Source organism: Balaenoptera physalus (genome assembly GCF_965194825.1).
Source record: "Balaenoptera physalus genome assembly, chromosome: 21".
NCBI classification, from domain to species: Eukaryota; Metazoa; Chordata; class Mammalia; order Artiodactyla; family Balaenopteridae; genus Balaenoptera; species Balaenoptera physalus.
The window spans coordinates 37223728-37247036 of NC_138902.1; the positions used below are offsets into that span (position 1 = coordinate 37223728).

At 36.2% G+C, this 23309-nt stretch overlaps 1 long non-coding RNA gene across 1 annotated transcript in view; it reads right to left on the reverse strand.

The window, feature by feature from the left end:
• The window catches only part of LOC309651407, a 151701-nt gene extending 134017 nt beyond the window's left edge, over positions 1 to 17684 (reverse strand). The window contains exon 1 of the long non-coding RNA XR_014258102.1: positions 1148 to 17684. This is a non-coding gene — a long non-coding RNA (uncharacterized lncRNA). The remainder of the gene's footprint in view (positions 1 to 1147) is intronic.
• Between the last annotated feature and the right edge of the window lie 5625 nt (positions 17685 to 23309).

The window sequence follows — 23309 nt, forward strand, 5'->3', positions numbered from 1 at the left end:
TCTGCCCCTGTGACGACCGATGTATGTGTCAACTTGGTTAGACTGTGGTGCCCAGATACTTGGTCAGAGACCGGTCGAAATGCTGCTGTGAAGGCATTTTATTAGGTATGATTAACATTTAAATCGGTAGACCTTGAGAGTACACATTACTCTTTAAACTGCGGGTGAGCCTTAAGAGCAAAAGACCTTCAAAGAAAAAGACTGAGCTCCTCCAGAGGAAGAAGAAATTCTGTCTCCAGACTTGGGCTTCGACATCCACCTCTCCCTCTGCCCCCAGCCCGCTGGCTGGCCCTGCAGAATGTGGACGTGCAAGCCCCTCCAATCACGGGAACCAACTCCTCAAAATAAAATCCTCTGTCTCTCGGGTTTGCGATAACTGTCTTTCCATCTATGATAATAACGACTGCATCACATCTTCTTTGCATGCAATTTATATGTAAGGCGAGTTTATTCATCATGACAGGTGAGGTCTCCCTGACCTTCACTCACCCTGCACGGCTAATGCAGGGTGATGGGAGCCTTGTCTTCCTCCCTGTCACCAGGGCTCGTGGTGACAGGGGACCCTTCTCATGCAGTGCACCCACTCACTGAGGTGACCTGTGCGCTGCCTTTTAAAGTGTCTGCCCAGAAAAGACTCGGGTACTTTTGTTCCGATTGCATTGGCCAAAATATGACATTATTTCACTTAATTTCACAGAAGGTTGAGAGGTGCAATTCTATCATCTACCCAGAAGAAAGAGAAATGATGTTTTGTGAGCAATAGTAATAAAAAGCAGTGTGTGGCCTTCTGAACGTGGCCTTTATGTGAGACACGCTCATCGTGTTCCCAAGGGTCTTCATCACTCCCATCAGGCCAGCGTGTCAAGGTCATAGCCTGGGATCTGAACCAGTGCCCTGTTCTCACATGATATTCTCTGGGTGCCGCTCTTGGTAGACAGACGCCGAGCCGGAATGAAAAGAAACCTCCCTTGCACTCCTACAGCCCATAGTAACAGAACAGTCACAAGATCACCACAGAAAACACCTCCCTCTCGGAGTGGGGAGAGATGTAAGGCTCACCAGTATCACCAGTCCCTGGCAGCTCTAAAATACCACAGGGACACACTGCTGGGGTGGAGAATTTTCTCTGGTTACACCGGATGCTTACCTTCAGGGGACCAGGGTCTGCCCTCGGGAGAGGCCTTACTTTTCCATGTTCATCCTTGGCCACATCTGCAGTAGACGACAGAGAAGAAGCTCTCCTGGGGTCCGAGCAGGTGGTCCAGGATGCTTCCTGCCAATGGAACATGGGAAGCCTCAGTTTTGCTTTGCAGACTAAAGGGTCACAAACATGTCTTGAGACTAAGATTTTGGTGTCTTTAGCAATAAAACTCTCTTAAGACAAATCTTATGTATTTGATGACCATCGATCTTTACTAAAGATTTTTTTTCTCCAGCCAAAGACTCACTTCTTCCATTTTGTTTTCTCATGGAGATGCCTCGGAATGTAAATACCACTGTATGTGGGTAGTTTCCCTAAAATGGACAGAAATTTCTTTCTCTGCCCTTATTTCAGAGAAAAACTGATATAAGTAAGAGAGATAAACCAGATGCAATTTTAGTAAAAGAAAACAAAGAAGCTAAATGCAGGCCAATTAACTCTGTGAACAATAAGACCAAATATCAATCCAACTTCAATCACAAGATTCATAAGTTGTTGATTTCAGAGAAAGTATAGCTAAATATGTTCAAGAGCATAAACTTTTAGGATTTGAAAAGTAATTTCCTCTCATATTATTTGAATTTTAACTGATAACGATAAACAACTGTGACCATGTTGAAGTGACAAAAAATGTGTTTATTTGCAGAACTGCACAGGACGGAATATAACATTTTTTTGTAAAAATGGGTATAAAATTATAAACTATTGTCCTGTGAATACAGATAATGCAACATCACTCCAATAGGGTCTGAGCTTTCAGGATTCCATTTTATGAAATTATACAATTAATGGAGCAAACATTCCATTATAATATTAGGAGAATAAGAAACTAATCTTTTCATATCAATATTTTTCTCTTAGTAGAGAAGCTACTTACTTGGAAAAGGGAGATCAATGTGACATAATTGCCCCCCATTTTATTATTTTTGAATGCATTTCAAAAATATATTTTCCATTGGGATTTAAAGAATAAGTACATATATGTCCATTTGTTTTCAATATTACTCGAATATTAAGTGTGAAATTAAAGAAGACATTTCTTAGATTTTATTTAAGAAACATATGATTTTAGTAGAAATTTAAAATTGTGTATAACATTCAGGTGAAAAGCACATACAACAGTGCTTCAGAAATATAACCATAAAGATGGAAACTTAACCCCTGTTTAATTTAAAACTAAGAAGATAATAAACACAGTGGAAAAATCTAAATGTCTGGCAACTAATCTTAATCAAGTATTGACTTAAACGTGAGTTATGCTAAAATATGAGCACTTTAAAAAAGCCTTCATGTTAAAAGATGTTAAAAGTTTGTCTAGTAAAGCAAAGTAAGCTTTTATTAAATTAAACTTTTTATATGAGCTAATTGTAGACTCACATGCAGTTGTTAAGAATAATAAAAAGAGATTCCATTTACTCTGTATCCAACGGTAATATCTTGTACAACTATAGCACAATATCATAATTAGGATATTGACATTGATGCCCTCAGGGTGCAGACATTTCCATCACCACAAGCATCCCCCATGTTGCCCTTTTAAAGCCACACTCAATTCCCTCCCACTTCCCCCTCACCCCCAGGAACCATTAATCTGCTCTCCATTTCTGCAATTCCTTCATTTCTAGACTATGTAAGTGGGTTTATCCATCATGTAACAACCTGATACTGACTTTTTCACTCAACATAATTTCTGGAGATTCATACAAGCTGTTGCCAAGTAACATTTCATGGGATGGTTGGACCACAGACTGTTTAACCATTCACCTGTACAAGGACATCTGGGTTGTTTCCAGTTAGGCCTATTAAGAAATCTGCTGTAAACATTCACAAATTTTCTTGTTTCTTTTTCGTATGGACATAAGTTTTCATTTCTCTGGGATACATGCCCATGAATGCGATGGCTGGATAATGTGGTAACTGCATATTCAGCTTTTTAAGAATCTGCCAAACTAGTTCCCAGAGCGGCTGCACGATGTTACATTCCCACCAGGAATGCATGTGTGCTTTGTTTCTCTGCCTCTTTGTCAGCGTTTGAATGTTATCGCTATTTTTTATTTTAGCCATTCTGATAAGTGTGTGGTGATATCTCACTGAAGTTGTGCTTTGCATTGCCCTAATGGCTAATGTTGAATATCATTCTCTGGGCTTATCTACAATTTTTATATCCTCTTCATTGAAATGTCTCTATGTATTTTGCCCATTTTCTAATTGGATTAATTTTTTTTAACTATTGAGTTTTGAGAGATATTTATATATTCTACAGACTGGTGCATTGCCGGATATACGGTTTGCAAATATTTTCTCCCAGTCTGTAGCTTGTCTTTTCATCCTCTTGACAGGGTCTTTTGCAAAGCAAAAGTTTTAAATTATGAGGAAGTCCAATTTACCTGTTTCTTTTTTCTTTTATGGATTGTTTATGTGGTGTCAAGTCCAAGAACTCTTTACCTAGCCCTAGATCTTAAAGATTCTTTTTTCCTTTCTCCCTCAGAGTCTTATAGTATTAATTTAAGTCTGTGATCCATTTTAAGTTAGTATTCGTGTAAAGTGTGAAGTTTAGGTCCAGGTTTGTTTTTTGTTTTGTTTTTTGGCCCATGAATATGCAATTGCTCCAGCACTGTATTCTGAAAAGGCTATTCTTCAATTGAATTGTTTTAACCCTTTGGTCAAAAATCAGCTGGGCATATTTGTTCACATCTATTGCTGAGTTATCTATTCTGCTCCACTGATTTATATTAAACTCTTTTTAAGAATTAAAAAATATAGGGACCTTCCTGGTGGCCCAGTGGTTAAGAATCCGCCTGCCAATGCAGGGGACACGGGTTTGAGCCCTGGTCTGGGAAGATCCCACATGCCGTGGAGCAACTAAGCCCGTGAGCCACAACTACTGAGCCTGCGCTCTAGAGCCCGCGAGCCACAACTACTGAAGCCCACACGCCTAGAGCCCGTGCTCTGCAACAAGAGAAGCCACTGCAATGAGAAGCCTGTGCACAGTAATGAAGAGTAGCCCCCGCTCGCCGCTACTAGAGAAAGCCTGCGCGCAGCAACGAAGACCCAACGCAGCCAAAAAATAAGTAAATAAATAAATAAAATAAATTTATAAAATATATATATACATATATCATGAAGAAAAGTAGAGTATTTAGTAGTTAATTCCTTTTGTTAATTGTAATACAGAACAAACTGCTCTCATATTCCATTTCCTCTCTCCTCTGCAGAGTCAGCCTCTATTGCACACAAGCGAGGCCATGTAAATGAGTCAGACCCATAGACTTTATGTATGGAATGTAGATAGATTTTACATAAGCCCCTTACAGTCCTGGCTCCTAAAACCTCTTTGGTAATCCTACGTGCTTTCACTTTCCCATCTATTGGTTTGGCCAAAAAGTTCATTCCATTTTAAGTAAAAATAAAAGACACAGTTTTCATTTTCACCAAGAACTTTACTGAACAACATATTTACTAACCGAACAAACTTTTTGGCCAACCCAATACCAGCTAACGAAGGACTACTGAATGACCATAAAGGAAAGTGGGGACACAGAGACAAGGATACTGAGCTCCTGAATGACTGAACGGAGTAGATCCCTTCCCCCAGCTAAACTCCAGTGCATGTGCAAAATAAACTTCCTCTGTGCTAAGATATGGAGGTTGTTCATAAAAGCAGAAAATATCCTGATTTTCTTATCCCCTCTCCCTTAATGACCTGGGATTCTACTTCTCTATAAAGCATTGCCACATATTCCAAGAAATCGTAGCTTTTACCCAACATCAAATAAAAACAAGAAGTCACAGCCAGTGACGTTCTGTTTGGCCTACCTCTCCCACAGACACCAACGGCAACCCGCTGAGTCCACTTTATCAAGGCAGGACACATTTTGCTTTCTGAGTGACAGAATAATGCCAACTGCATATGTGATATGAGTTAGTATGCGTCTTTCTATTCAACAAACAAGGAAGTCTGGTCTAATTCAAAACTGCCTTCTTCAGGCATTCCGAGGAGGGAGGGAAACAAATCAAAACGGGAACACAACATACTAAAATGTACGGGGTGCTGCAAAAGCAGTTTTAAGAGGGAAGTTTATAGCTATAAATACCTATTGATACATTAAGGAAAGTGAAAGATAAATAAACAACCTACCTTTATACCCCAAGGAACTAGAAAAGGAGGAAAAAATGATCCAAAAGTTGTTAGAGAGAGGAAATTACAAGGATCAAACATAAATAGATGAAACAAGACTAAAAAGAATAGGGAAAACAGTACAGCTACATACAAAAGAATCTAAATGGACCACTTTCTCACGCTACATACAAAACTAAACTCAGAATGGATTAAAGACTTAAATTAAGACCTGAAACCATAAAACTCCTAAAAGAAAACATAGGCAGTATGCCCTTTTACATTGGTCTTAGCAATATTTTTTTGGATATGTTTCCTCAGGCAAGGGAAACAAAAGCAAAAAATAAACAAATTGGACTACATCAAACTAAAATGCTTTTTGCACAGCAAAGGAAACCATCAACAGAATGAAAAGGCTGCCTACTGAATGGGAGAAGATATTTTCAAACAATATATCTGATAAGGGGTTAATAACCAACATATACAAAGAACTCACACCTCTACACCAAAAAACAAGCAACCCAATTTAAAAAATGAGCAGGTGACCTAATAGAGATTTTTCCAAAGAAAACATACACATGGCCAACAGACACATGAAAAAGCACTCAACATCACTAATCATCAGGGAAATGCAAATTAAAACCACAGTGAGATATTACCTCACATCTGTTAGAATGGCTATTATCAAACAGACAAATAGCAAGTGTCGGCGAGGATGTGGAGAAAGGGGAACCCTCGTGCACTGTTGGTGGGGATGTAAATTGGTGCAGCCACTGTGGAAAACAGTATAGAAGTTGCTCAGAAAAATTTTTTAAAAAATGGACTACAACATGATTCAGCCATTTCACTTCTGGATATTTTTCCAAAGAAAACAAAAACGCCAATTTGAAAAGATACATGCACCCCTATGTTCACTGCAGCATTATTTACCATAGCCAAGATATGGACGCAACCTCAGTGCCCATCAATAGATGAATACATAAAGAAGTGTGGAAATATATGCAATGGAATGTTACTCAGCCATAAAGCAGAATGGAATCTTGCCATCTGCAACAACACAGATGGACATAGAGGGTATGATGCTAAGTGAAATAAATCAGACGTACACTGTATGATTTCACTTATATGTGGACTCTTAAGAAACAAAACAAAACAAACAAACAAAAGCAAAACCAACCATAACAAAACAGAAAAAGAGTCATAGATACAGAGAACAAACTGGTAGTTTCCAGAGGGAAAGAAGGTAGGGGAGGATGAGTGAAATAGGTGAGTGAGATCAAGAGATACAAACCAAATAATAATAATGATAATAAATAAATAAAATTAAAATAATGGAGAAGCTCAATGAAACTAAGAATTTTTTAAAAAGATAAAATTGACAAACATTTATTAGCTAAATGAACCAAGATTAAAATAGAGAAGATTCTAATAAACAAAATCAGGAATGTAACAGAGGCATTACAACTGATAAAGAAATATTAAGGATCATAAGAAAAGAGCATGAAAAATGTTATGTCAACAAATTAGATAACCTAGAAGAAATGGATAAATTCCTACCAAGACTGAATCATAAAGAAACAGAACAGACCAATTACTAGTAAGGAGATTGAATCAGTAATCAAAAACCTCCCAACAAAAAAACATCCAGGACCAGATGGCTTCACTGGTGAATCCCACTAAACATTTAAAAAAGAACTAATACCAGTCTTTCTGAAACTCTTCCTAAAAACAAAATAGAAGCAAATACTCCCAAACTAATTTTATGAGGCCAGTATTATCCTGATACCAAAACCCGACAAGGATGCAACAAAAAAAGAAAATTACAGGCCAACACCCATGACGCACACAGAAGCAAAAATCCTCAACAGAATATAGCCAACCAAATGCAACAGTACATTACAAGGGTCATGCATCATGATCAGGTGGGATTTATTCCTGGGATGCAAGGATGGTTCAGCATACACAGATCAATAAATGTGATAAACCACATTAAAAAAATGAAAGGCAAAAATCATATGCTTCTCTCAATAGACACAGATAAAGCATTTGACAGAAATCAGCATCCTTTCATGATAAAATCTCCCAGCAAACTGAGTATGTAAGGAGCATACCTCAATATAGCAAAGGCCATGTATTACAAGCCCACTGCTAATATCATATATTCTATAGAGAAAATGTGAAAGCTTTTTCTCTAAGATCAGGAACAAGACAAGGATGTCCACTCCCACCACGTTTATTTAACATATTGCTGGAAGTCCCAGCCAGAACAATAGGATAAAAATATTGCTTAATATTACAATTACCAAGTATTTCTTTCAGAGGTGAATTTGAAGGGATGGATTCCCTTTTCATTCTGCCTATACTTACAAAAAATAAATGTTTTAGTTAAAAACAATAGACTATCTCAAATCAGACAACAGGAAACAGTTTCAAACTGGAAACATGAAATCCAGATCAGGGAGTATGACCATTAAATTTGTAGCCAGGTTATGATTATTATATATAATTTTTCACATAGGAAGCTAATTTTATTAATAACACAAAAATAGCTTTTTGAAACTATATTAGGTTGTATCTAAGGAATGTATATAGTTCCACCATTAAATGTTAATTAAATGTCCTATTTTTTCTTCTAATATAAACCTGTACATTCTTTTTTTTTAATTTTTTTTTCATTATTTTTAATTTTTTTTTTTTTTTGGCTACACCATGCGGCATGTGGGATCTTAGTTCCCCTACCAGGGATCAAACCCATGACCCCTGTGGTGGAAGCACAGAGTCTTAACCACTAGACCACCAGGGAAGTCCCTAAACCTGTAAATTCTTAACATTGTTTCATTTTTTAAGCTCTTTTGAGGTACAATTGACAAATAAAATGGCATTATATTTAAAGTCTAAGTATGATGCTTTGATAGATGTGTACATTGTGAAAGGATCTCCTCCATTAGGTTAATTAACACATCCAGCACATGACATATTTACCTTTTTAAAAATTTTTGTAAGGACGCAAATTATACTCTCTTGGCACATATCAAGTATACAATACAGCAGTATTACCAACTAAGGTCACGATGCTATTCTCTATCATTGCACCCTTTGTAATTCATCAGGATCCTTGTCTAAAGGCTTACACTCGTTTGATGCTCCTAGAACATAACTCCTTAAGGACAGAAATCAGAGATTTTACAGAATAACGTTAGCACAGTCCTAGCAGGAATGGTGTGTGTGTGTGTACAAATATATAAATATACATATATATAAAATTTAACTAAATGCCTGAATGAGTGGTTGGCACTCAGTTAATTTCGGATAAATGAGTAATGCAAGACAGCCCCCAGGAGGCCAACAGAGAAATAATAGAGCGTTTGGCGGGTTTATTTCCTACAAATAAAACATATTTGACATGAGACAAACCAGAACTATTGTCATGGGTTCAGGAAACACAAGAGGTCTAGGAATTTCAGTCTTCCATGTCCCAGATAGAAGAGAGAACTGGACTTTGCTGAAAAGCTGCAATGACTACTACAAGAAAAAAAAAAAAAATGCAATGAAAATATTCTTCATAAAACATTTTGCTTTTCAAATTACGTTTAGTGACCTAAGGTAGAAATTATATTTACATTTCTTTCTATCAGACAGTGTTTATCAAACTAGGGTCCTATATAATAATTTGAACATTTGTATTTTGGTTTAAAATAAAACAGTTTAACCGTAGTTAGAGATTATCCGGACGATTACCCTTATGGACTGAATATTGTACCCCCTCCCCCAAATTCATATGTTAAATCCTTAATCCCCAGTGTGATGGTATTGGGACTTGGGGCTTTGGGGAGGTGATTAGGTCAGGAGGGTGGAGCCTCACAATGGGATTAGTGCCCTTATGAGGAGAGACAGAAGAGAGCTTGCTTGCTTTTTTTATTTTTTATTTTTTCTCTTTCTCTCCACCATGCAAAAAAAACCAGGAATAGAGCTCTTACCAGAACCTGATCATGCTGACACCGTGATCTCAGAGTGCCAGACTTCAGAATTGTGAAGCATAAATGCTTATTGTTTAAGCCACACAGTCTATGGCATTTGCTACAGCAGCCCAAACTGACAGAGACAATTACAGTATAGCTAAGCACCGTTACATGATTTCAGTCCTAGATTTGCCTCACATTTGATGGTTTTATGGGGCCAAATGATTACTTAGAGATTGTTCAACTTGTAAAGTATTGGGTGGTGTGTTAACTGCCAGTAAGTTGTCACATCGCAATGTCAAGATGACAACTCTGTGGCATATTTATAAACAATATTCTAAGGGATGGGAGAGCATTAGGTGAGCTAAATTAAATTTAATTAATTAGATTAAGAGTCTCCAGCATTTGGAGATCCCATTTCTGGATGGCATAGACATGATAGGACTGAGGTCTCTGAAGGCACCAGGGTGACAGGGACCCCTGTGCAACCCTGCCTTCTAACTTTTGACCCTCTGTTTTGTTTTTTTCCTGAATGGAGTAAACCCAAAAGTTCACTGGAAAAGTGGCTCTCTTTAAATTTCATTAAATATCACTGAAGATATTTGGGGGTCCCAATAAGCTTATTGTAATGAAATTCCATCTGTGTAATCTGTACCCTCTGCCACGCTTGAGACATTCTTTTCTCAGACTCGAAATTTTAGCATTCAGCAGCTATGAATTAAGAATAACCAGATTAGATAACTGACAGATTTAAATATAAACACACACATGCACCCAAGTGGAATAGAGAGCATGATTGCCATACTATTATATAGTATCTGCATTTAATCTAATCGCCAAATGTCCTAACCTCTTGAGTGTTTGCTTTGTAAACTGTCCTGAAATTTCAAACCTGGAAAGGCCCTGCCTCACCACTGAGCTTATATCTCCAACTTTATGCAAGTAAAATATTAGGCCCAGCAAAGTTAAAGGATATGCTTAAAACTACCTAGTTTGCCTATGGCAGAGTTAAGATCAAATTTAAATCTCTTGGCTATCAATCTAAAGATGTTAAAAAAACAAAGCCATTATGAAGTATTATCATGTTTAAATAACTTTTTTTTTATATTGGCCCCTTGAAAATAACAGTGCCAGGGCTTCCCTGATGGCGCAGTGGTTAAGAATTCGCCTGCCAATGCAGGGGACACGGGTTCGGGCCCTGGTCCGGGAATATCCCACATGCCACAGAGCAACTAAGCCCGTGCACCCACAACTACTGAGCCTGTGCTCTGGAGCCCACGAGCCACAACTACTGAGCCCACATGTTACAACTACTGAGCCTGCGCTCTAGAGCCTGTGAGCCACAACTACTGAGCCTGCATGCCACAACTACTGAATCCCATGTGCCTACAGCCTGTGCTCTGCAACATGAGAAGCCACTGCACTAAGAAGCCTGTACCCCACAACGAAGATCCAATGCAGTCAAAAATAAATAAATAAAACAAATAAATTAAAACAAAAAAACAGTGCCAATCTGACATGCTTGCTGAAGGGAGTAAACTCTGGTGAAGAGCTCAGTACTCAATGTTATCTGATAATGATGGCAATGATGATATTAACAATAATAATAGCACTTAAGGCACACTATCATATAAGGTAATTTAGAGATAAGACTTTGATTTATTCAAAATTCACCATTACATTCTCAGTCTGGTAGTTATAGTATCTTTAAGCTAAGCATTCAACAAATGGTAAATGTTATTGATTGAATAAGGTACCATATATGAACATACATGTCTATATCTGCCTATATCTATCTATCTTTCTAGTCTTATCCAAAATCAGAAAGTTAGGACTATGAGATTATATAGACTCTAAAACCGGTATTCTTGAAAGTAATATAGGAAAAGGGATCTATGTAATCAATATAATCTGAAGGACAATCTTAAAATTTAAAATCAGATCCAGGATAGAACATATTTCACAGAAAACAAGGGAAACCTCTGTAATAGGTTGAATGGTAGCCCTTTCAAAAGATACGTCCACATCCCAACTTTTGAAAACCGTGAATATGACCTTATCTGGCAACAGGGTCTTTGCAGATGTAATTAAGTTAGGGAACTTGAGATGAGATCATTCTGGACCACCCAGGTGGACCTTAAATCCAATGACAAGCGTCCTTGAAAGAGAAGAGAAGGCCATGTAAAGACAGAGGCAAAGGTTGGGTAGTCACAAAGAAGAAAGCAAGCCACCAGAAAGTGGAAGAGTCACGGAAGAATTTTCCCCAAGGGTCTTCTGAGAGATTGCAGCCCTGCTGGCTCCATGATTGTGGACTTTGGTGAAAGAATAAATTTCTGCTGTCTAAAGCTTTTCAGTTTATGGTAATTTATTATGGCAGCCACAGGAAACTAATACAGTCTCCAAGACCGAAAAACAAACACAATTGAAAATTATAGGGATCTATAATCATTAAGTAAAAGAATAAGGGAACCATGAGCACTAAGTAAAAAAGAGTGGGGAACCACGAGCAAACATGGGGATGACTGGGGGCAAGAACCAAAACCAGTGCTTTCACTGACCTTAGATGATACTCAGAGCCCATAACAAATCCGCAGAACTGAATTTGAAATTACTGAGTTAAGACCTGACTTTTGAAAGGTACTAGGACAACAGGATTCCTGAAGATAAAAACCAAGCAACTATGATTTCACAATCCAAAATTACCAACACACGAAGAAGAAGTCAGCATGAGAATCAGAGACAACAAATAATTTAAACTCTGAAGATATGATCTTAAAATATAAGATACTAGTTACAGTAATAAAATAAAAATGAAGACAATGATTAAAGAAATAAAAAATAACTAAAAATAATGAGCAAGCAACAGGGGTCTCTTAAGTGACCACAAAGATAGGAAAATAAACAAATATTTACATGATAAAAGTGTACTATTTTTATATTTAAAACTCAAAGGATAAGTTAAATAAATTAGATACAGCTGAAGAGAAATAGCAAACTCAAAGGTGGATCTGGAAAAAATTACCCAGAAATTGGCATAAAGCAAAATGAAGAAAGAAAACATGAAATCTGAGAGACACAGGTGATAAAATTAGGATTACTATATGGCTGAGTAAGGTCCACAAAGAGTTAATAGCGTAAATGAAGGAGAAGTATTATTTAAAATGTTAAAAACTGAACATTGTTTACAACTTAAGGCATGAATACAAAGACACAGGAAAGGCAATGGCTATATCAGGCAAAAAGGAAAGCAAATTCACTTGTAGACATAATTTGATGAATTTGTAAAATATCAAAGATGATGGAAGAGAGGAGACATTGCAGGAACAGATCCACAGTCATATGAGAAAATGAAAGTCGCAGCATAGCATAAAAATAACTGATTATTTAACAATGATCCTGGAACAATTGGTTATTATCATGGAAAACAAATTAAACTGGATTCTTACATTAGGCCATAGCTTAAAATTGACTTAGGTATATTAACAAAGACAAATATAAAAAGCAAAAATTTTAAGGTTTTAAAAGAAAATATAGGATTTTTTTTTTTCTGAATTTAGAGAAGTAAAAAATTTCTTAAGTATCACCCCATTTTAACCACAATCCAATTACATGAAAATGAAAGCCTCTGTTCTTCAAAAGGCACCATTAGGTAAAAGAACAGACAATTCTCCAATCAGAAGAGGTTCACAGACATTTTTACTGAAATATCCTATTCACTTGTAAATGTGTCACAGCTGTATTAGTCCACGTTCAACAGAAAAATGTATCAATGCATTGCATCATTCACAAATGAATAGTAAAGTTGCCTGAGAAATACTGAATATCAAATATAGAATGCTGAATGAAAATATTACAAAAGTCTACACAGAGTATACTGTTTATACAATTACAAAGTGAACTAGACAAAACAATATGTTGTTCAAATATCGCAAAAAATGAGAAACACAAAGTCCAGTTGGGTGACAACGTCTAGGTTGGGAGCAGGTTGGGGATGGGGTTTTGGGAAGAATGCATTTATTGAATCATGAACAATTAAGTTAAATGAATTCTCTTCTGAACTATACATTTTTAAATACATTTTCTTATTTAAAGGTAACTCAAAACATATTTAAATAAATTTAATTCATTTGAACTCTTTTAATAGCCCTGAATAAAGTTCATGACAAACTACTTTGTAACACCAGCCTTCAGAATAGAATTCAGTATTCTCCATAGAAAGCAGGGTTTCAGTAAACATTTTTAAAAGGTGTTTTCTACTCAGTGAATATGGGCTTCAACCTCCAACTGCAGTATATAAACAGCATTTGGGGGCAAAAATAATCACAACATTGATGAGATGAAAATGTCCTAAATTTGAGTTACATATTTAAAAGTTATTATCATAATTTTAAGTTAATATCATAAATGACATTTTCAACAGGAGGAAAATACTTGTGGTTTCAACTGAGTCCCTGGGCAGCGGGGGAGGTGAAGATGTTAATTTAGAAATGTTTCTCCAAGATTACTGAAAGAAAAGACCACAGTTCCATTCAAAAACTACTGTTTGACAATGCACTGATTCATTCACCAAATAAGAATTTATTTCCCACCTACTTAAAGAAGGACACTGCTAGGTAATGTGAGAGAGATAAAAATTATCTCTTTCCTCCAATAGCTTATAGACTGCTGTACTGGTATGAAACTGCATGGTAAGACCTGCAGTGGTGGTATCCTGCCTACATACAAATTCCTCATATTTGAGTAAGAAATCTCTATCTTTCTTGCTACTAACTATGGCAAAACCTACTAAATCATGCAAACTCATGATTTTCTCCCCTAAAAATCTCTATGTCACAAAGAAAATAATTTGGTTTGATTATGTGAAAAATTACATTTTCTAAATAAAAGCTTATGTAAATGGACAAAATTCAATTTTAGACCCATTTTGGAATTCTGAAGCACTCCACATCATTTTAAAGTAACATAATACAGAGATTAGAGGGAAGAGGCAAAAGGTATTTTATCCTTGGCTGCCAGCAGAGTACCAGGTCAGCAAACAATTTCGTTCAAATAGCCAGAGGTCAACTTATCAACATTCAGTGAGGGAAAAGAAAGCCAGTCTATCGATTTTAAAGTTTCCTTTAACTCTAGAAGTCCTGAGTCTCTGTTTTCAATTCACTAGAGCTCACACCCACTGTTCCATGCAGTCTTCAAATGCGTCATCTTTGTCTGATACTTGTACCAAATTAAGTTTTCCTGATCATAATAAAGGACTTCAAAGTGAAGGATCCAACCAGAGTAGTCATAATATTTTGGTAGTTTAAAAACTATGAGAATTAGATGGTTTGATATCCCACAATTACTTTTGGAGGAACAATTTCTGAAATACACAGTTGTGCCCAAAATGTTAATAAAATCTAATAAGGCATCAATAATGAAAACTAATCTTTGTGTGTGTGCGAAGTACTGTCCTGAGCATTATATACGTTGACTTATGTAATTATTAACATGACTTTACAAAATATATGCTGTTATTATCTCTATTTTGTAAATTAAGAAACCAAGATGGAAAGAATTTTAAGTCACTTGTCCAAAGCCACAGAGTTAAGCAAATGGAGTGCTGAGTTTAAAATTCTGTCACCCGGATTCAAATCCCATGCTTAGAGCTCCCAACCACCAAAACAAAGATGATTTACCACCTAAGTTCAATGTCAACAAAACAACAGCACACAAACATATACACGGCAGAAGTGCTGTCTCTTGAGCTTAATCATGTGATGAGATGATTCACTTGACTTAAATTCATATTAGTGCTAATCCTTGAGTAGATTTTTGTGGGTTTTTGTTGTTGTTAATCATACAAAAAACTGTTTAGCTGTAATATTATTTGAATCTATGTGAATAGTTCAAGTGCTTCTCAGATGAAGTTTACATTAAATTAACATATGTGTCTTTGCATATATTTTAAAATCAGCAAAAATCCAAAGATACTGTCTAAGCAGAGTGAGATTTTAAAAATAGAGTTTTAAAAATATTTGTAAAAAATATAAAATATTGAATATGGTAACATAGCTTGAGCTCCACATAAATGACCAAGACAGTGCAGCAAAAGTTAAAGGAAACAAGCTATTCCTATAGCTTGAAGTAGTTAGGGTATCCTTCACATGAAAAAAATCAAATTGAAAAAACCCTTGATGGATGGACAAAATATATGAAACTGAATTGGCAGAATAAATATTTTCCAAGCAGATGAACACTGTGAGCAAAGGAAATGAATAAGACTCATGATGTTTTGTGATGAAAACCACTGATATGAGTCCATACGTGTATGATTATAAGTCCTTGCATCTCTCATAATACAAGATACTTCATTTACTTTCAATAACTAAGTACTATTTGAAAATTTCATATTAGTGTGACAGCACCCAGATTGATACTAGCTTTTAGTAAATTAAATGCTTATACATATCATCTGGTAGAATTCCTGAAAATAAACAAAAATGAAAGTATTTAATACAAAGTGAATAATAAGGGGCTACTGACTACACAATGGTAGTGATGGGTGTCTTAGTAAATAAGTTAAAAATAATACTGTAATTGCTCAAAATGTGGACATCACACATATATCTTTACATGATAAATATAAAATTATATATAATTATAGGACATACCTACAACAGTTTATTTCCCTGAAGACGGATATTTATGAATTAGAAATTTTCTGCGTATCATAGTTTTAAAAGATGAATAGAAATAGTCTAGAATAGTTTCATAAAATATGAACCTACATACAGTAAATATTTGGCATTCTCTATGTCTAACCAGCCTCATAGCATAATCTCTCCTTTACTTGCCTGTATACTCTTTTTGAAGTTTCTTCAATTGTTAATATTTTGCCATTTTCACCACATCACATCAAGGGTACACAGCATCAACATGACTCATCATAGCTGATGTTTAACTTGATCACCTGACTGAAGGAGTGTTTGTTAGGCTTCTCCACTGAAAAGTCATGCTTTTTCCCGCCACTTTCCATACTCCATCTTTTGAAAGAAAATTACTATAAACAAGTGAAATTTATGGAATGAGGAGTTATGTTCCACCTCCTTCAGGGCAGAAAATATACATAAATTATCTGGAATTCTTCTGCATGGGAGAGTTGTCCCTTTTTCAGCATGTATTTTAATTCTTTGATCCTTAATTTATAACAGTATGGATGCAAAGATATTTATTTTATACTTGAGGTTATTATCCAATGATTATTATTATACTCAACTCATTCCAGTTTGTAGCACTTCTTTCACTTGTTAATATGCATTTAAGGTTTCACGATGTCTGTTGCCAGATAGCTCATTTCTTTTTTATCACTGAATAATATTCCATTGTATGGATATACCACAGTTTGTTTAACCATTATCCCATTCAAGGACAATTTCCACTTCTTGATGCTATTGTAAATCACGTTTTATTAATTTCAAATTCAAACAGTTTATCAATGATATTTAGGAAACTAATTGACTATTGTATATTACTTTGTGTATCTTGTGATCCTATTGTACTCACTTATTAGTTCCAGAATGTTCTGTGTCCATAGCAGCATTATCTGTAATATCCAAAAGGAAGCAGCTTATCCCAAGTGTCCATCCACAGATGAATGGATAACCAAAATGTGGCAAATACACACACACACACACACACACACACATGCACACACAAACATCAGAATATTATTCAGCCTTAAAAAGGAAGGAAATTTTGATGCACACTATGATATGGATGAACTTTGAGGATATTATACTGATTGAAATAGCTAGTCACAGAAAAACCAATACTGTATGATTTTATTTATGCAAGGTACCTAGAGTTGTCACACTCATAGAGATGGAGAGTAGAATGGTGGGTGCCAGTGGCTGGCGGGAGAGGGAATGGGAGGTACATCTTAATGAATATAGAGTTTCAGCTTTGCAAAATGAATAGAGCTCTGGAGATCGGTTGCACAACAATGTGAATATACTCAATCAGTCCTGAACTGTGCACTTAAAAATGATTAAGATGATAACTTTTACGTGTTTTACCACAATTTTAAAAATGTTTTAAATGAAAAATATTAAGAAAAATAAAACTTTCTATTTTACCTTCATTTTCCTTTCTGATGCTCTTCCTTTCTTTCTATAGATCTGAGACTCTGATCTATGTAATTTTCCTTCCCCCTAAAGAACTAACATTTCTTTCCTGCAGGATGGTTTTGTTTGTCTAAGAAACTTCTTATTTCCTTCTTTTTCAAAGATTCATTTCACTTGATATAGAATTCTCACTTGTTTTTGTTGTTGTTGTTTTCTTCAACATTTTCAATGTTTTAGTTTACCCTTTTCTTCCTTGTATGGTTCTGATGAGAGTTTGCTATTATTTTTATTTTTGGTCCTTAAAAAAAAAAAAACCACTTTACCTGTTAAATCTGGCTTCTTTACATTTTACATTTTTTCCTTTGTCTTTTGAAAAAGATTGACAAAGATACATGCACTGAATATGATATGCCTAGGAGTATATTTCTTTTACGTTTCCGGACTGGTATTCATTGAGCTTCCCTAATCTGGGGTTTTGTGTCTGCCATTAATTTGTAAAATTCCTGTCATGATTACTTCATATATTTTTTTTCTACTCCACTCTTTCCTACTTCCCCTTCTGGTATTCTAATTATGTATATGTTCTCCTTTGAAATTGTACTACTGTTCTTGGATGTTCTGATCTTTTATTTTTTATTTTTTGGATTCTTTATTCTCCTTGTGTTGTTAAGTGTGAGAAGTTTCTATTGACTTATCCTCAAGCTCACTGATTCTTACCTTGGCTGTGCCTGGTCTACTGATGAGCCCAGCAAGGGCTTTCTTCACTTACGTTACAGTGCATTTGATTTCTAGCATTTCCTTTTGATTCTCTCTTAGGGTGTTCATTTCTTAGCTTACTTAAATCCATCGGTTCTTTGATGTAGTCTACATGTTTTTCCATTAAAGCCCTTAACATATTAATCATGGTTATTTTAAATATCTGGTCTTACAATCCCAACATGCATGCAGTCTGAGTCTGCTTCTAATGTTGCTTTGCCTCTTCAAATTTTTTTAATCTTTTCTTTTATTTCAGTATGCCTTGTAATTCATGGTGGAAACCTGGACATGATGTATCAGGCAATAGGAGCTAAGGTGAACAGGCCTATAGCACAAGGTTTTATGCTATTCTGGTATTTGTTCAATATTTGCTGTAGCTGTAGATATCAGAGACACCAACTTCCTCCAGTGTCCTAGTTTTCATCCACAATGTTGACATTTGCACCCCCTCTTTCTTGGAGACTCTGTGTTTTACAGCTCTTTCAACTCTAACCCACTGTCTTATACTGGGTCCCTGTTGGAGGTTGGTGAAATGAGTGGAGGGGAAGGGTTCTATAATCTTATGACTAAATTTAAAGTCTTTTAATGGGTCTGTGCCTCTGAGCTGTGACCTTCGCGAGTGTTTCTCCACTGTCCTGGCTTTTCCCTCGGCCTGTACAGTGAATGAGGAAGGCTAGAGGGGGGTGGATTAGAAACAGTGCCCTCCCTCCAGCTGGGAGAAGGCTCCGTTAAATCTCTTTCCCCAGAGATTAAGCCTTTGTTATAGAGAACACACTTGGTGTGTTTCACAATTATAACCCTTTCTCTCCTCCTTCCAGGGTCAGTTGGAGATTCCTCTTGGTTCTTCATTGTGAAACCCAATACAGTTCCCAGAGGTAAAACCTACAAGAGTGGGGCCACCTCCAGAGAGCACGGTCCAAGTAGTTCTTTCCGCACTCAGCCTCCAGCAGTTCATCAAACGTACTCTTTGAGCCTTCCTACCAGCTCCTGGCTCCTGAAGCTCCTGCTCCAGGTAAGCAAACATCAGCCCTGATGCTTTGGGGTCCCCTGTGCCTCCAGAATGGTGGTTTACCTGCAACCACAGTTGTCTGAAATGCTCAGGAATGGTCATTTACTTTCAGTTTGCTTGGCGATTTCCTGTTGTAACGATGTGACTGACAGCTTCCAAGCTTTTTACACGTTAGGAACTGAAACCAGACAAATAAAGAAATCCTGTGGGTGGCATATATGTGGAAAAGAAACCCAGAGAGCCAGCATTTCAATTCAGTGGTGGATTCCGATACTGGATTGGAAAAATAATTCCAGCCAAATTTCACTGTCTATTTAGCCTTAATTTACTCACAATTTGAAGAAACAGCCATTAGCTTAGGAGTATCAGACTTTGGTAGCAGTAGGCCAAGTGGCACTTGTTGCCAACTACATCCAGTGCCAAGATTTAGAATGCCTGCCTGGATACTATAGTACACAACTGTTGGCCATTGTTTTGGCTGCTGCCATCTGTCTTGCTTCCCAAATAAATTCTCTCCCCTGTTGACTGACATAAATGACATTCTGTAGAAGGCCAGCGCACGAATTTCTGAAAGACATTCCCAAGCAAGGGCTTTCTCTGTCATTCACGGCTGCCAGGCTTCTGACGTGACTTGCTGGTGTGCTGATTTGTAAGGCGACTTCCAGGGTAGCTCCTGTGTGAAATGTCTGAGGAGCCAGATTATTTACTGCTTTCCTCCTACAGCCAAGGCTCATTCAGCCCTGGATTCCACTCAGTGTGATTCAAAAGTGGGATTAATAGAGCAGGCATGGTAGTTTGGTACTACTGCCCATGTGAAGCTGTGGGAAAAATAACCTCAGATGCATCACATTCACGAGCACAATACCATCATTGTGTTTCTCAGTGTATATTTGTCTAATCTCCCCTCCTCTTTGCAAATTTGTGAGTAACTACAACTTCAAAAATAGAGACATATATATAAATAGATAGATAGATAGATAGATAGATAGATAGATAGATAGATAGATAGATGATAGATAGATATAGATAGATATAGATAGATATATTAGCCTGTGGTAGAATTAGGTTTCCTGGGAACAGAAGATACTGGGTACTCATGGTAACCGACCACCACTGCCAAAGATTTTAGTTGGAAATAATCCCAGAACTTTCTGTTTATTTATATTCTGTTCAACACTTCATGCTGTACGAGAGTTAAATGAATAAAAAAATCTGTAACTAACTTTACCCATGATTCACTTATCTTTAAAAGAACTGAGATTCACCTTCCCGGTGTCCAATAAAGGGGCAGTATATTAATCCAAGGCTGGTGTTAATTCATGTACCAATTTAACACAAAATATCTTTGAGAAATGTGTGTCTCAGTGACAATTCAACTATCCTTCTGTTAGTGACAAAAAATTCATTAAAATTCACCCTGAGAAGCACAGGGAAGGAAGACCTCACTGAATTTCTAGAATATGAATTTTTTTAGCTCCCAGTCATCCTATTCTTCACATTGCTTTCAATTCTTAGAACACAGAAATGAAAGATGAGAGAGAAAGACAGGGCGAGTTAAGGTGTGTATTTAGCCTTAATGAAGGGTCTTAACGGTAATCTATCATGTTAAAAAATAAAACATTATATCCACTCCAACTTAATCTTCTATTCCTCCCTCAAAATAGTTTCATTATAATATTATCTACTTTAACTAGAAAACATTAAAAAAAAAAGGAAACATATTAGGGAGAACCACGGGCTAAATCTGGTTCAAACCAAATGCTAACATTATATTGATTTAGACAAATGATTTTTTTTAACTCGGAAAACCACACAGCCTGAATTTAAAAACTAAGTCAGCCTTGAACATCATAGTGATAATGACTAAACACTTGAATGCACATAAATCAGGAAAATGGGGATCATGAAATTAAAACAGCACTCTCATTTATTTCATTTACTTACAAATTATCTTTTAAATATCAGTGGATTTGGAATATGAACCTAAATTTTCAAGGAGTTTTTTTTTTTTTTTTTTTTTGCCAACAATATGAGAAGAATCTTAAAACAACAGTTATTCAGGAGGGAGGTAAGAAGTGATGTAATAAAATGGAAAGCACCTGAGTTTGGAAACTGACACCTTGATTGAACATTTAGCCCTGCTTACTGCTTATTTGAGACCTTAGATAAACTGAGGCTTAGTTTCCTCATCTGCAAAATGGGAATAATAATAGAATATTCTTCTCACAGTCACTGTTAGGATTTAGTCATTGTCAGGATTTAGTCTACCTGTGTCAGTGAACACATCTGACTAGCAAAAGATATACAGGATGTATTCGTAAAGAGAAATCCAGGAATATCCCTAGAGAGTGATAAAATGGGATATCACTGAAAAATTACTACTTCTATAGCTTTTCCCTTAGGAAGACACGCTTTTGTTTTACCTCCACCATTTCACTCCCCTGATTTTTGAAACTGAATTTAGACTGTGGATGTACTGAAAATGATGCTGAGAACTTAACTTTGAATCTCTGTGGTGCCATATTGTATCAGGACTCAACTACACTTTAATCTAAAATCCAAACTTCAGAGTCCAGCTGCAATGAACTTACTTTCTCACAGTAAACAACTATAAAAACTTGACAACTTACATGAAACAACTGGCTTTATAAAACTGATCAGACAGGATCCGGCTCAGGGTGCAAAAACGAACATCATTATTCACTGCAATTTTCACATTACGGCAATTTCCAAGGGAGAGAAGAAAGACACAGAGAAGGAGCCCCTAAAATATGTGAAAAGTCTCCTCTTAGGTTTCTGGCTGACCCTTAAGCTAGACATGGACAGTGAGAGCCGAGGAGAGATTTCAGCAGCTGTGCAGCAAATGGGAGATATCAGTGTTTAGACTTGGGCAGAGTGGATTCCCCATAGTGGAGACCACAGGTTTTCACTTAAGGTCCAGGAAAGATCATATCCTGGGCATAAGTGTCATGCTCTGAACACCCAGAATCACTTTTGAGAGATTCTTGTGTTATTAGGGAAAAGGTTAGAGTGTAGCACATCAAATAAAACTATTCTAATATTGTGAAAGTTTGTTAAATTGAAAAAATAATACTGGTGTAATAAACAGTACAACTCCATTTTTCCTGTTGGGTTCGTAATGACTTTCAAGCCTCACCACCCCTCTTTCTGCTCCTCCCCACCTGCCCATATCTCAGCAAGCTAATAAGAAAACCCTGGTTTTCCTCTTCCTTTGGCGCTGCAGGACACCAAACTGTGCGGACCCAGCCCCCATGTGGAAACCCTCCTTCCAGCCCTACCCTTTAACCACTATAAAAATCCAAGCCAGTCCCTTTTCCCTGCTCTCTCAAGCCATTTCAGACCAGTTTAGAAGCTCACTGTGTTCTCACAGGAAAGACTTAACATGTAAATAATAAATATCTTGTCCCATGTGTGACATCATTGGTCTCCATATCCAAATCGAACCTGAGAGTGGGGTTTATTCTGTTATGTGGAGTAACCACAACAACTGGACAAAAGGATTTTATAATAATAAAAATTATAGTAATAATAATACAATATTTGAATAATCAAACATAAGGAGACAAAAGGAGATATAAATCAATAAAGATTGTTACGAATCTGTTTTCCATTACTATAATTATAGTAAAACTTACCAGTTGCTTAGCTTAAATATGTGTAGTTTAATGTATATCAATTATACTTCAGTAAAGCTATTAAAAAGATTGTCAGACTAGATTAATTAATAAAATCCAATTATATAATATTTATAAGATATACTTTTAAACATAAAGATAGAAAAATTTAAAGTAAAAGTATGTAATGGTATATCATGCAATCTCTAACCAGAAAGAGATATCTGATGTGGCTATATTAGTATTAGACAGAAAAAATATTTAATGCAAAAAGCATTAAGGTAGATAATGAAAATAATGTTAAGTGGCTCAAATTAAAAAAATATATATATATATGTAAAATTGAGATATATAGTTATATAGGTATAGCTCAATTATAAGTACGGACCCCTAATAATGTAACTTCAATATACAGAAAACTGAAAGAAATTAAAGAAATAGACAATCCTAGTATTATATTTGGAATTTTTAACACACATCTCCAGTCACTGATAGAAGAGCAGACAAAAATTATTCATACTATAAAAGAT